The following is a 14,867-nucleotide window of genomic DNA, read 5'->3' on the forward strand; positions in this document are numbered from 1 at the left end:
GGTGGAGTTTCTTGGCGTGGAGCATGTTTCTGTAGGGGATTGATTATGGGTAGCTGTGAAGATCCTAGAATTGCTATAAATGTATATGGGGTTATTTTGAAATAAAAATGCTTATAACTTGTTGTCAGCATTGAACAATTGGGGCTGTTAAGTGCAAGTTTACATCATTGGGATAAAATGTATATGTTCTCTCCCTTTACCCTCCCAAGGGAGCAGATGTAAATCTTACCTGAAGAGTAACTTGCACTTTCCTTCTGGAGGGCGGGGTAAGCAAGCCTTGGGCAGCTTTACTGTGAGCCTTGGTAATAGCTATTTCATATATTGTGAGGGGCAGCTGCTTCAAATGGTTTTGCCTTCAGAGAAAAGCACCGGAGAGAGACAATAAAGCATGAAGTGGGTGTGTGTGCAAGCACGCTTACGAATGTGGCACGCATAAATGTTTATGCTTATTTCTCCTTGTTATACACACTCATTGTAAATATTTCCAAGATCATAGAAATATAAACCCATCTTCTACAGACAAGCAGGATTAACAGCTTAAATATTCTTGAAATTTTAGATACACAATCACATGGATGATCAAGAAACTGCTCTCCATAAAAGGTTAGGGATCATACAAATCCCTGGGAAAACACATTTCCTGTGGGAGGGATGAGATAAATGCTTGTAATAAGATGTATTAACCATCCTCAGAGACAGATCCAAACAGGCAAAAATCAACAGCAAACTGGGACGCGACTGCTGGGGTAGCTAGACGTCACCCTTGTATGCAAGAAGCCAAGAGATTTACCGAGCTCCCAGATGCAGGCACATCCTTCCTTTCTTTAAATCCGATTTTCTTGCCATCTGTTCCTTTACTCCAGCCTTGGCTGTAAACAAAGTTTATGCACAGCGATGCGTTGTGTTGCCAGGCAGCTCTCCTCGCTCCTCTGCAGCAAAGTCAGTTCTGGAGTGAAATCTGTGGGCTTCATCATTATCCATTTTCTCTAATAATATAAATTGTGAGAGAATAGAAATTGGTCTTATAAATTGGATTTTCAACTTCATTTGGGGAACATGGTATGACACACACTGTCTGGTTTTGAAAATTCTGTAAGGAAACATCTAAATGAGTTGGGAGGATTTAAGTTGTAGAAAAGGATTTCCCTGGCCCTCAAGAACGGTAAGGACATTGTGAAGGGGGCAGTCTCAAGGGCCACAGTAAATCGGTCAAGGAGAAACTGACGCAGCTGCTGCAGTGCGAAGGAACTTGCTGCCTCCAAGGTTGCAATTTGACATGGGGCGGGGTACGCGGTGGGGTGGAGGCAGGAGGAGTGCAAGATGACTTAGAGATGTGTGTCTAGGAAGTGAGCTGGTGGCCCTGAGAATGTACTAGCAGCTGTGAGGAGGGATTAGCTGACCTTTGGCCTCAAGCTATATAATATTTATCATGCACTCTTCCTGGGAGAAGCTTAGAGCGGGACACATTTTGAATGGATTCGGTTAATCCTTTTACTGTCCTATGAGTAATCAGAGAAGTAGAGAGAAGCAAACAGAAAAAAAAATTCCACATTTAAAGGGGTCACTGCCATGGCAAAGCAGAAAATAACATTCACTCTGCTAAGCAACAACAGGAAAAGTCAACCTTGTGATCCTTGCCCACCGATTCTCAGAGTCCAGGCAGTGGCAGAAGCGGGCAGAATTCCCTCAGAGTGTGCACTCTGATCACTGCAGGTAACTGTTCATTCAGTCCCCACCATGGTTGGGGAAAGGTACTTGCCTGTTTGGGGGAACCCATGGTAACGGGACAAGCTTTTGCCATTGCAGCTGGGACTGATGACATATAGGGATGATTAAGCAAAGAGGTGAATACATTGAGCATAATGAGAGTCACATTTCTTGCTGTCAGAAGGGAATTATAAATACTGAAAGGGGAATGGCTTGAACAAGCCCTGTGCTATTAGATTGGAGGAAGAGGAACCAATGTGAACTCATAGCTTTATGTAGACATTGACGTAGATGTTGACGTAGGCACCAATGTGTGCAGATGTTTATGTGTGTGTGCATATTCCCTGATCTGTGATTTTGCTTTCCTCAATTTCAGTTACCTGAGGTCAGCCTTGGTCCAAAAACATTACAGGGACAATTCTGGAAATAAACAATTCATGAGTTTTAAATTGTGTGCCATCCTGCTCTGTCCTGCCTAGGATTTGAATCCTCCCTTTGTTCAACATACCCACGCTGTCTACGCTCTTGCCGTTATTCACTTAGTAGCTGTGTTGGTTTTCAGATCAACTGTCGGGTCTCACAGTGCTTGTGTTGAAGTAACCCTCATTTTACTTAATAATAACCCCAAAGCACAAGAGTAGCAATGCTGGCAGTTCGGATATGCCAAAGAGAAGCTATAAAGTGCTTTTAAGTGAAAAGGTGAAAGTTCTCCTTAATAAGGAAAGAGAAAATTGTATGCTGAGATTGCTGAGATCCACAGTAAGAACGAATCTTCCATCTGTGAAACTGTGAAAAAGGAAAAAGAAACTGCTAGTTTTGCTATCACACCTCAAACTGCAAAAGTTACAGCCACGTTGTTTAGTTATGATGGAGAAGGCATTACATTTGTGGATGGAGGACACGGGCAGAAGTGCGTTCTAACAGCAATCGGGTTGGGTACTATTCACGGTTTCAGGCAACTACTGGGGGTTTGGAACCCATTTCCCACAGATAAGGAGGGACTACTGTATACACACAGAGATACATATACACATATATGTATATACTTATAAAATATGTAAATAGATATATACATATATATTTCCTAGTTCTGTGTGCTGTGAGGGCTGGAGGGAAAAACACCTGGTAGCGATGAGCACCCCTAGCTTGCAGGGCTTGGCTTCTAAATATTATTCTCCATTTAAAGGAACCAGGGTTCCTTAGAGAAATGGTTGACTCTAGGGCTGACGTACATAAAATGAAAGATGAGACAGGGACATCTTGTACTATAAAGTAAGGAAATGTCCAAAGCATGGTAGGGACATATCAAAAGGTCACAAGATCTGCCTTAAAAGAGTTCCCAGTGGGCCGGGCTCGGTGCCTCACGCCTGTAATCCCAGCACTTTGGGAGGCCGAGGTAGGTGGATCACGAGGTCAGGAGTTTGAGAACAATCTGGCCAATATGGTGAAACCCCATCTCTACTAAAAAATACAAAAATTAACTGGGCGTGGTGGTGCACACCTGTAGTCCCAGCTTCTTGGGAGGCTGAGGCAGGAGAATCGCTTGAACCTGGGAGGCGGAGGTTGCAGTGAGCTGAGATCGCGCCACTGCACTCCAGCCTGGGTGACAGAGTGAGACTCTGTCTCAAAAAAAAAAAAAAAAAAAAGGAGCTCCCGATGGTCAAGTCTGGGCAATTTGAGTATCTGAACAAATGATAGTTACCTATTTTTAACTCTTTGAATAAAATAGGAATCTGTGAATCTACATTGATAAAAAAAAAAAAATGCATAAATGGAGAAGAAAGGAAAGCTCTATCTGATAATAGAAGCATTAAGGTGTCTCCTCATGAAATACTTAGGGATGACTCAGTGGAGATACCCATGAGACACTATCTTTACCAAAACCAGTGATAGGAAAATTTGGCATAATATGCCTCCTGATAGATGCACTGAGAAGAGCAAGGCATTGCTTCTGAGGTGCTCTTGCTACAAACGCATAAATCACGAGGAAACGTCAGACACACCCACCTTGCGGGGCATTCTACAAAGTACGTACTTCAAAAAAATGTCAAGGTTGTGAAAGATAAAGAAAAACTGAGCAATTGTTCCAAAGTGAAGGAGATTAAAGAGAAATTATAACTATAAAAAGCCTGTACCTGTACAAGATATTATTGCAACAACAGGGGAAATTTGAATGGGGTCTGTGAATTATGTGGTAAAGTTGGATCAATGTTAATGTTCTGGTTTGTTCATTGTCAATGTTAATTGATGGTCTGAATGTGTAAGAAAATGTCCTTGTTTACAGGAAATACACACTGAAGGATTAAAGGGTAAGTAAGGGGGCATCATGTCTGTGACTTTTTCTGTCAAGTGGTCCAGGAAAAAACAAAAACAACTTTAATGCTTGTGTGTGTTTATTAGAAAGAATAAGGCAGATGTGATTAAATGGTCACAATTGGTAATCTGGGTGAGCACTAGTGTTTGGAGTACTTGGAGCTCCAAGTACTATTTTTACAATTTTTCTATGACTTTTAAATTTTGAAAAAAAAAACTAGGCCGGGTGTGGTAGCTCACGCCTGTAATCCCAGCACTTTGGGAGGCCAGGGCGGGTGAATCACCTGAGGTCAGGAGTTCGAGACCACCCCGGCCAACAGGCTGGTTAGTGAAACCCCGTCTCTACTAAAAATACCAAAATTAGCTAGGCTTGGTGGTGGGCACCTGTAACCCCAGCTACTCAGGAGGATGAGGCAGGAGAATTGCTAGAATCTGGGAGGTGGAGTTTGCAGTAAGCTGAGACAGTGCCATTACAACTCCAGCCTGGGTGACAAGAGTGAAACTCCGTCTCAATAAATAAATAAATACATAAATAAAAAATAAGTAAAAACAGAAAAAACTATCTACTATGAATCTCTATGTACACGGACCACGGTGAATCAAACTGAGCAGTTCAATTCAAATCAAGCCCAGTGATTACGAAGTAACAGTTAAGTTTAAGGTACTATGCTGCTTTACAAGACTCAATCCCTGCCCTCAGGTTACTCACAGAGGGTAACGAGAGCACAGTGAAACAGTGCAGGGTGGGAAACGGGATGGGAGTGCTAGAGAAATAACACCAATAGTAAAACTGCTACAGACATTCAAAGGAGCCAGAAACCTTCCTAGAGGAGGTGGTGCTTGCAGAGGTCCTGGATGGGATTTGGGCAAGATTGGTGGTTCTTTTCAGCAGAGAATCACAGGATTTAGGCATTTCTGAGACTTCTGTCTCTCTTTTCTTCTCCATCAGCATGCAGGCTGGTCTGTTTCTCACCTCCACACTCTTGCTCCTACTGCTGCTTCTGCCTGGAATGTGGGCAGTTAGTGAGATTGTAGGATCCATTGCATCCGTTTTTCAAGACTTAGCTCATGCCTTTTGCTCTGGATTTTCTGATAAGCTCACTCCCCTCCAGAAACAAAAGTCCTTTTCTCCCTTGTACCTCTACTGTTTTTAGTGCATGTATCGCTCCACACGTGGCTCTTTATGGCACTGGTCAGTTCATCCGTGCATCCCTCCCAGCCTGCAGTCTCCTTGTCAGCTTTGTATGTTTCTATCTCCAGTGTCTGGCCATAGTGGAGGCTCAAAAATTGTTAAAAATAATCAAATTAACCTAAGACTTCCCCAAACCATATTTCTTTCCTTTCTTTCCATTTTTACTCCTAGGCTAACCAAAGGCTTCCTTCCTTCCCTCTTTCCCTCCTTCCTCTTTCCCTCCCTCCCTCCCTCCCTCCTTCCTTCCTCCTTCCCCCTTCCTTCCTTCCTTCTTTCCTTCCTTCCTTCCTTCCTTCCTTCCTTCCTTCCTTCCTTCCTTCTCTCCCTCTCTCCCTCCCTCCCTCTTTCTTTCTCTGTTTCTCTCTTTTTTTCTTTTCTTTCTTTCTTTCTTTTTTTTGAGATGGAGTCTTGCTCTGTTGCCCGGACTGGAGTATAGTGGCATGATTTCGGCTCACTGCAAACTCCGCCTCCCAGGTTCAAGCAATTCTCCTGCCTCAGCCTCCCAAGTAGCTGCAACTACAGGCGCCCACCACCATGCCTGGCTAATTTTTTGTATTTTTAGTCGAGATCGGTTTTTGCCATGTTGGCCAGTCTGGTCTCAAACTCCTGGCCCCAGGTGATCTGCCAGCCTCGGCCTCCCAAAGTGCTGGGATTACAGGCATAAGTCATGGCGCCCGGCCTCTAAAGGTTTTCTTTACTAAATAAAATTGAATAAAGTACATGGGCTTTTAAATTTCAAATAGTGTGAATCTAAATTTAGGGAAGAATATTTTCTTCTCTACCCTGAGACCATCAGTGAAGGTAGAGGGAAAGATGGACTAGCATGTCCAGCATGTTAGTAATACCAACAAGATCTGCCATAGCAGTGTCTTACATTCTTGGTTTATTAATGATCCAGTGACTAACCCACATAGAAATATGCTAGCTACTCTTTGGGGTTACAGTAGGGAAGACACCATAATGACCACAGCTGAGCGTAAGATTTCCCAAACAAAACTATGTTAACCACTGGTGCTCAGGAGCTTCTTACATCAAAGTAGGATATTTATATAAGGCCAACAGACCTCCTATCCACAATAATATTATTACAGTAATAATTAGCAATTGCCAACATTCCTACAAGCACCCTTCATCCAGGCACCCTAAGCACCCAACAAATGTCACAAACTCTGTGTGCATAGATGCCACCTGACCTGTCTGTGGAATGAGGCAGCATGTGGAGGCAGAAACAGCTGCTACCCCTGAGCCCTGGCTTATTACTGAGGCTCTAGTTACAAAGCCAAATGCCTCCTCTTCTTCCCTCTCCATGGTAATTGCAGTTTGAGGTTTGAAAGAACATCTTTTGTGAGTCAATTTATTTTCCACCTCTTACTATACACCATGTATGAGATTGCTGTCTGCTTAGGAGCTGTAAGCCATCAATCTGCTGAAGAATGTTGAGGGATTTCTAAGTGGAAAAGTTTCTCCTTGCTGTAGTTAACAAGTAAGTGATAAAGCTTTCCTTTGTCTTCTGTCTTCAACAAATTTTAAACATTTGTTCCTGCCGAGTGTTGCTTCACCCTTGAGAGAGCAGCCTCCTCACCCCATAGGCAAGGTGGCAGCTGTTGGAAGAGTTTTCAACACCAGATTATTTTAAGGCATTTGTAAAGTGGGTGAAAACTAACTCTAGTGAAAAAAGAAAAGCCCTTAAAATAAACTTTTAGAAATAAATCAGAATAACATTCAAGCCCTGCAGCACAGCTGGCTCCTCCAAAACCTAGAATTTTACTTGTTACGCAGAAGCATTTGCAAAATTCCATCTTGAAAACCATGTTATGGGCCATTCTTAAAAAAGTATAATACCAATCATTTTCATATGCTCTTCAGCAGAGTGACATCTGACCAATAGCAGGACGGCAAAAAGACTACTGTAATTACAGTTCCTGGTTTCAGCAGCTTCACTCTGAGATGATAAAACAAAAAAAGCTCATTGGCATACGTTGCATAATTTCTAAGTGTGTACTAGTGGTAAATACCAGCTTGATTCCATATCTTGTTGACATGGCCTTAAGGCAAATTTAAAAACAAAACAGTTTTCATTTCTACACATAATAGAGTACAGCATATTTCTCTGTCTTATACTACCATTCACTGGCACTGCATCATACGATTGAGTAAAAGTAAATGAAGATGCTTACAACTCCCACTGCTACAATGTGCAGAGTCATTCACCATCAGCCCAGCCTCATGAAGCCCATAAGAAGAGGGTAGTGCTTCTTACCCTCCATCAACAGATGAAGGCCCACAGAAGATGCATGGCAGCCAGTCCTGCAGCAGGATTCTCATGGTCCTAAATTTAGCCCATTGAGTCATGACATCTCTCCCGGTGGGGGATTATGGCTTTAAAAATGATTCTTCATGCAGCAAATCGTTATGATAAACAATCTAATAATTCATGATGAAGGAACTAGAAATTCAGGCTAGCAACAAGTGTGTGACAGCTTGAATTTTCACCAGCTGTATTCCTTGGCCTCTGGCCAGGATAGCATCTGACCTTTAAGCTAACCAAGCACGTGGGTATTGCTTATCAGCACTCAGAACCAAAAAACTGCTGTGGTACTTTAGAGATACAGAATTTCATTAGAGAGGGAAAAGGGTGAAGAAAACATTTTGAAATGGACTTATTTCTTCTTAGATATGGCTCTGAGGGTGAAAAGCATCAATACTATTAATGTTGATTAATAGTATTTGTTGAGTACTTAATTATGAGTCTATCCCTGTATATAGATTCTGTGGAGAGTCAGAAAGGGTTAAGATATAGTTTTTAAGCTCAAAGATGTTCTACGTAGTTGTGGAGAATATGAACACAGAAGATGCAGTCTGAACAGCTGGCAAACTGTGGTCTATGGGTCAAATCCAGCTGGCCACCTGTTTTTGTTGCAGATCATGGGCTAAGAATAGTTTATTTTTAAATGATTGGAAAAGATCAAAAGAAGAACACATTTTATGACATGAAAATTACATGAAATTCAAATTTCAATGTCCACAAATAAGATTTTATTGGCACATAGCCACATTCACTGGTTTAGTGGTTGTCTATGGCTGCTTTCATGCTACAGTGGGCACAAGAGTGGAGTAACTGTGACAGAGACCATATGGGCCACAAAATCTAAAATATTTACAACCTAGTCCTTGACAGCAAAAGTTTGCTGACCCTTGAGTTAGGTAATACTCTAATGGTGCTAAGGGGGGTGATTTGGAGCCAGCTGAAGAACCAGAGAACTTCCACAAAGGAAGAAATGACTTTGAGTGAGAATAAAACTTCAAGGTTGAAGTACCTTGGAGCTTAAAGGATAAAGACATTGAGTATCATGGTGAGGAGGGAAGGGCAGCCAGATGTGGCCTGGCAGCTTGACTCCACTGCTGAGTGCAATGTGACCTCAGAAAGTTCTTTGACTTTTCTATATCTCAGCTTCCTCAGCTGTTGAGTGAAAATAATAATATCTACCTCCCAGGGCTGTTGTAAAACTCACAGCCAGATTTCATATGCAAAGCAGTTAGCACATTGCCTGGTATGGAGCTAGTGTGTCATAAATATTAGCTGTCAATAATAGTGACTGCAATTCATTCTCACACTTAGTATCTATTAATAAAAACAAGTCTACATTTCACATAAACAGTAAGCCTCTTAGGGGTTATTAGTGAATAAACTTTTAAAATATTTCTCATAAGATGAATTTGAGCCATTGAATTTTATGAAGTTATTTAAAATGGTGTCATAAAAGAAGAATAGCACAGGAAAATATTCCCAGGGTATTCTGTGAAAAGAAAAACAAAACCATGTTATGAATAATCCCCTCAATTTAAGATATTATAGTTAGAGTGAGAACAACAACAACAAAAGCATACCCCCTTCCTGATAGGCATTGTTTTACAGCACACTAAAGCACACTGTCTTCTTGTGGTCACTTCAGTTTTATAAGCCCAGAAATACTATCTTGCCAGTGTATCCAGATTTGAAACCCTCTATGAGAATCTGGTGAAAGCTATTGCCCCCTCTCCTTGATAAATGCACATTGCAAGGGCACACTCACACTTTTGCACGTAATCTTAGGGCTTAATGGATCCCTTGAAGCCTGCCCTTGGTTTACAGGTTAAGAACTCCTCCTCCAGTTGCTCATTCTTACAAAACCCACACGATATTGATATACGAACCAGAATGCCAAATTACTAATTTATGAAGAAGAAATAATGTCAAATGGACTAAAATCCTGGCATTGGCCGATCAGCTCATTATCTTGCTATGCAAAAGCTACACAGATCGCCAAAGCACAATTAAAAGTAAGGATGGAATCACAGAGAAGGGAATTCAAGAATGGTCTTAATGGCTCTTGTCGCCAAGCTATGATAGTCCGATGCATCTGTCTCCGCTGTCGAGGTAACTCTTGCCAAGGATGCTGGAACAGCCAGTCCAGGCTCTTTCCTGTGAACAATCCTTGATGTTTGTACTCTGTGCTTGCAGATGCAGTGAAGGCTAACTCCTTCTGTTATCACTCTTGCCAAAGAAAGTTACAATGGAAAGAGTAGAACCCCGGGTTTAGACATGCTAATTTCCTCATGCTATACCTAGGCTCTTCCATTAGGAAATGTCAGCCACATACACATTCCAGTTTAAGGCGGGTTAGTTGTGTTGATCTTTCATAATTTCCTTCTCAGAAGGGATCTTTATCTTCAACTTTAGGAGGCACCTTAGTGTCCCCCACCTCTTCACTTTCTCTAGTCCATCCTGACTGCCGTGCCTATGCCCTATTAACCTCAACAGAAAAGGCATCAGGTTGAAGAGGCCAAAGAAGAGACACAGAGCCTGAAATGAGATATGTGGAGGTTTTACTAGGGGGTGACATACAAGGGAGAGAGTCCAGTGGTGGACAAGATAACCTCAGGGCCCAGTGGGGGCAGACTAGGCAGAAGAACCAAAACCGCTTGCAAAAGGCATGCAATTTGGGTAGTGTTTTCACTCAGCACCCTTTCCCTAACAACCTGCACCTGGCACACCCTTTCCCTAACAACCTCCACCTGGCAACCTTCATCAACCCAAACTTGGGGCCTCCATCTCCTGTACAGCCTGTTTCATGGGACGGAACGATGGTTGGGACAAGGGCAGGCAGGGCTCAGATGCTCCTCATAGACAACAAATGAATCCTCGAGTTGGCCACACCTGGATTCTCTAGCTCAGAACACAAATTCGATGCATCCGCCATACAGGGTCATTCTAAGGGTGTGCTTAAGTTATTGCTGTCAGGTGTCTTTACCCTACATGGACCAACAAGGAAGAAAAGAAAAGAATCCCTAGTGTTTCCTTCCTTCTCCCCTTCTTTCTATCCTTGAGGTATTTAAAAAACCTTTTATTTTGCAATAGTATAAGACATAAGTTTTTGTTTTGTTTTGTTTTGTTTTTTGTTTGTTTTTTTGAGATGGAGTTTCGCTCTTGTCGCCCAGGCTGGAATGCAGTGGCGCAATCTTGGCTCACTGCAACCTCTGCCTCCTGGGGTTCAAGCGATTCTCCTGCCTCAGCCTCCCGTGTAGCTGGGATTACAGGTGCCTGCCTCCATGCCTGGCTAATTTTTGTATTTTTAGTAGAGACAGGGTTTCACCATTTTGGCCAGGCTGGTCTCAAATTCCTGATCTCAGGTGATCCACCCTCCTTGGCCTCCCAAAGTACTGGGATTACAGGCATGAGCCACAGCCCCCAACCAAGACATAAATTTTAGCCAGATGCAGTGGCTCACGCCTGTAATCCCAGCACTTTGGGAGGCCGAGATGGGTGAATCACGAGGTCAGGAGATAGAGACCATCCTGGCTAACACAGTGAAACCCTGTCTCTACTAAAAATACAAAAAATTAGCTGGGCATGGTGGCGAGCACCTGTAGTACCAGCTACTCGGGAGGCTGAGGCAGGAGAATGGCGTGAACCCGGGAGGTGGAGCTTGCAGTGAACTGAGATTGCACCACTGCACTCCAGCCTGGGAGACTGAGCGAGATTCCGTCTCAAAAAAAAGAAAAAAAAAGGACATAAATTTTAAACGTAGTAGTTTTCTTCCTTTCTCTCTTTCAAATGACTTTTATTTTAAAGAAGTTCAAGATTTACAAGAAGTCTTAAAAATAGTATAGAAGGTTCTCATGTATACTTCACCCAGCTTCCCCCAGTGAAAATAATTCACATAACATAGTACAGGTTCAAAACCACATTACAATGGTATGATATTCACTCAGGTACAGATGATACAGATTTTACTAGTTTTCACATTCACCGTGTGTGTGTGTTGGAGGGGGCATTCTACGATATTTTAGCACATGTGTAGAATGAGAAACCAACTCCACAATCAAGACATGAAACTTCCTCATGTTATTCCTGAATAACCAGTGATTTTCTTTATATACTCTATTCTCAGTGTTATAATAGAAATCTTAGTTCAGCCAACTTATACAAATAAACTCACGGACAATAGTTGTGACGTCATCAACCTCCTTCTCTGGTAAACATATTTAATATGACCAAGGCCTCAATAGCAATTTTTAGACTCTAATTATCTTGGGCTTTATTTCTGAATCGCAATATTTTTTGTCACTTGGCAAAAAATTTTAAATGTATATTCTTGCTATTCTGTAAAAACAGTCTAGAAAAGGTTAGGATTTCTTTCGAAAAGATTTTTGAAAAGGTTAGGATTTCTGACCACAGTTTCTTTAACTATAGTGGCATAATAAAAAAAAAATTCTAAGGTAAATTTTGTGTGACGTGTTGGTGTATATCTTCTTTAACCTTACACTTGTTTGGCTTTTTCCCTAAACTTGTTTCCTCTGGCCTCCAAGGTTTTCTATATACATGTCCTTTGTGCTAACTTTTACCTTAATGAGTTTCATGTGGACACATTTGGGACCAATGTACTCTTATGGAAAATACCACCTGAGGTTGCACTTTTGCGAAATCTATTTTTGAGGAGTTCAGTTTCCTGGCAAATCTTCTGAGCTGTATACTGTTGTTTGCCTCAGAGTTTACATAAATACCTTTGCATGACTATTCCCTGAGATAGTTAAAAATCATACTGATGAGCTAAGTATTTTAAATAAATAGATAATGACACATGTGTATATTGAGTGTACACATCATAAATGACTACTGAAGGTAACTGTAGAGAACAAAAGTGACATTCAACCCAGGAAAACATAGCTGAAACATTCTCAGTGACCTCATTGAATCTTAGAGTAAAAAAACTGGAAGTGGATCAAAGATTAGAGGATACTTGTCTTATGTCTTAGGGAGGAGAAGTAACCCAATTGCTGGTGGGAATGTAAAATGATAAAGCCACTTTGGAAAGCAGTTTGGCAGTTTACAGTTGAAAGTTAAATATGAAATGGCCTGGCAATTCCACTCCCAAATTTTGTAAGAGAAATGAAAACATATGACCACAAAAAGACTAACATGAGAATGTTCGTAGCAGTGTTATTAATAATCACCAAAAGCCTAAATGTCCATCAGCTGGTAAATCGTACATAAAATGTGCTATACTCACATGATGGAATGCTACTCAGAAATGGAAAAGGAATAAACTACTGGCACACGCTATGTTATGGATGAACCTCAAAAACATTACACTCAGTAAAATAAGTTAGACACAAGAGACCACATATTGTATGATTCCATTTGCATGAAATATCTGGAAAAGGCACATTTATAAGACAGACAGTGATAGTGATTGCCTGGGGCTAGGGATGGGAATAGGGATGAGGGCATATGGGATCTTACAGGGAAGATGAAAATGTTCTAAGACTGGTTTAAAGAGATGGCTGTGCCATTTGGTAAAGTAAAAATAAGTGAATTGTACAATCGAAATGGAAAATATACTTTGATAATGCTGTTTTTAAAAAGAAAGTGATGCATATCTTTCTGGAATCAGCAAGCTCTCTAAGGGCCCTTAGAAACCCTGCACATGATAAGGGATTTTTCAGATCTCAACAAATCACTCTCTGGGTGTCAGCTATCTTCACAGTCTTTCTCTCTTTAGAAGGTGTTCTTCCCTTCTAGTTTCTGGCTTGGGGCTGGAAAAGGTTTATAGTTCTGGCTAGTACTTGAGAGAAAGGACCAGCACTTTTGTTTCCTATTCCACCTTCTGCGTCTTGGAATGGGAAGGGCCAATTCTGCAGGCTCCTGATGGAAAATCTTCCTGGTAGCAAGACAAGCTTATTTTTAAGTCCGTTGTGGGGTAAACCCAGCCTGAGGAATGGGAAAGCGCTGAGTGGAGGCCTGAGGAGTGAGTGCTCTGGAGACCTAAGGGAAGGAAGGGGCTGGTTTGGGGCCTACAAGTTTCCCTTTGGGAGGAGCCCAGGGGGTGCGGTGGGCACCCAGACCTAGGGAGAAATCTCACACTGTGATGAGAATCTGCCCATCTTACCCAGGGACTTTTGTTACTGTCAATGGTCCTGTCTCATCCAGGACATGCTTAAGACAACAAGGCCAGAGGAAGCGAGGTTGATGAGCAGGGGACAAGCGTAGCAGTGTAGACCAGGAGAGGAGCCCAGAAAGCAGAGATCCAGTCACAATGCCCAGCAGTGTCCAGAAGAGGATAACTGGACTAGGAATGTATACTGTGCGCACATGGGACTGTTTATATATTCATATATATCACTTTTAAGCTCTGTGTTCTTGAGCAAATTACTTACCTTCTCTGTATCAGTTATCTATGACTATGTCTATTTCAAAGTATACATAGGTTACATTATTAGTATCCTAAAACTTAGTGACTTATAACAATAGTTCTGTAGTTGCTGACTATGGTTCTTCCACTGTCCTTTTCTAAGTGGCTGCACACTCAGGAAAAGGGGAGGAGCTGAGATGTTGAGCCAGCTGGGCTTCTGTCACCATGTGCTTCTTTTTAGTCACCAGTTTGATCTGGGGTTCTTTTCTTTTCTTTTCTTTTTTTGTTTTCTGCAACAGAGTCTCGCTCTTTTGCCCAGGTGGGAGTGCAGTAGTGAGATCTCGGCTCACTGCAACCTCCACCTCCTGGGTTCAAGCGATTCCCCTGCCTCAGCCTCCTGAGTAGCTGGGATTATAGGCACCCACCACCAGGCCTGGCTAATTTTTTGTAATTTTAGTAGAGATGGGGTTTCACCATGTTGGCCAGGCTGGTCTTGAATTCCTGTCCTCAAGTGATCTGCCCACCTCAGCCTCCCAAAGTGCTGGGATTACAGGCGTGAGCCACCATGCCTGGCCCTGGTCCAGGATTCTTAAATGGTGTCTAGCTTCCAAAAGGAAGAATTGATCAAACCACCGCTTAAGTCATGTTTGCTGATGTGCCATTGGCCAAAGCAAATCACCTGGGTAACCCAGGAATCAATGTAGGAGGGGGCTGCATGAGGATGTGAATTCTAGGAGGCCTGATTCATTTGGGGACTATCAGCATAATAGTCCATCACACTTCCCAAGCCTCAGCTTCTTCATCTGTAAAATGGGGATATAATACTAGTTTATTAGGCTTCTTATGGAGAATAAATGAGGTAATGTAAGTAAAGCATCTATCACAATGTCTGGCCTTTAGTATTGATGACTGCCTTTTCATTATCATTAACATTGGTATTATGTGACTACTATATTTTCTCCTCAGTGTTTATCAGAGGCAGA

The 14,867-nt window shown here is 42.0% G+C and overlaps 1 long non-coding RNA gene across 1 annotated transcript; it reads right to left on the reverse strand.

Annotated features, from left to right (window-relative positions):
- Positions 1–394: 394 nt before the first annotated feature.
- On the reverse strand, positions 395–5,337 carry LOC103879672. The gene is made up of 2 exons (XR_640406.4): positions 4,841–5,337; positions 395–986 (listed from the first exon to the last, which is right to left on the reverse strand). It is a non-coding gene; the product is annotated as an uncharacterized LOC103879672 (long non-coding RNA).
- Positions 5,338–14,867: the final 9,530 nt, after the last annotated feature.

The sequence above is a fragment of the Papio anubis genome, chromosome 1 (genome assembly GCF_008728515.1).
Source record: "Papio anubis isolate 15944 chromosome 1, Panubis1.0, whole genome shotgun sequence".
NCBI classification, from domain to species: Eukaryota; Metazoa; Chordata; class Mammalia; order Primates; family Cercopithecidae; genus Papio; species Papio anubis.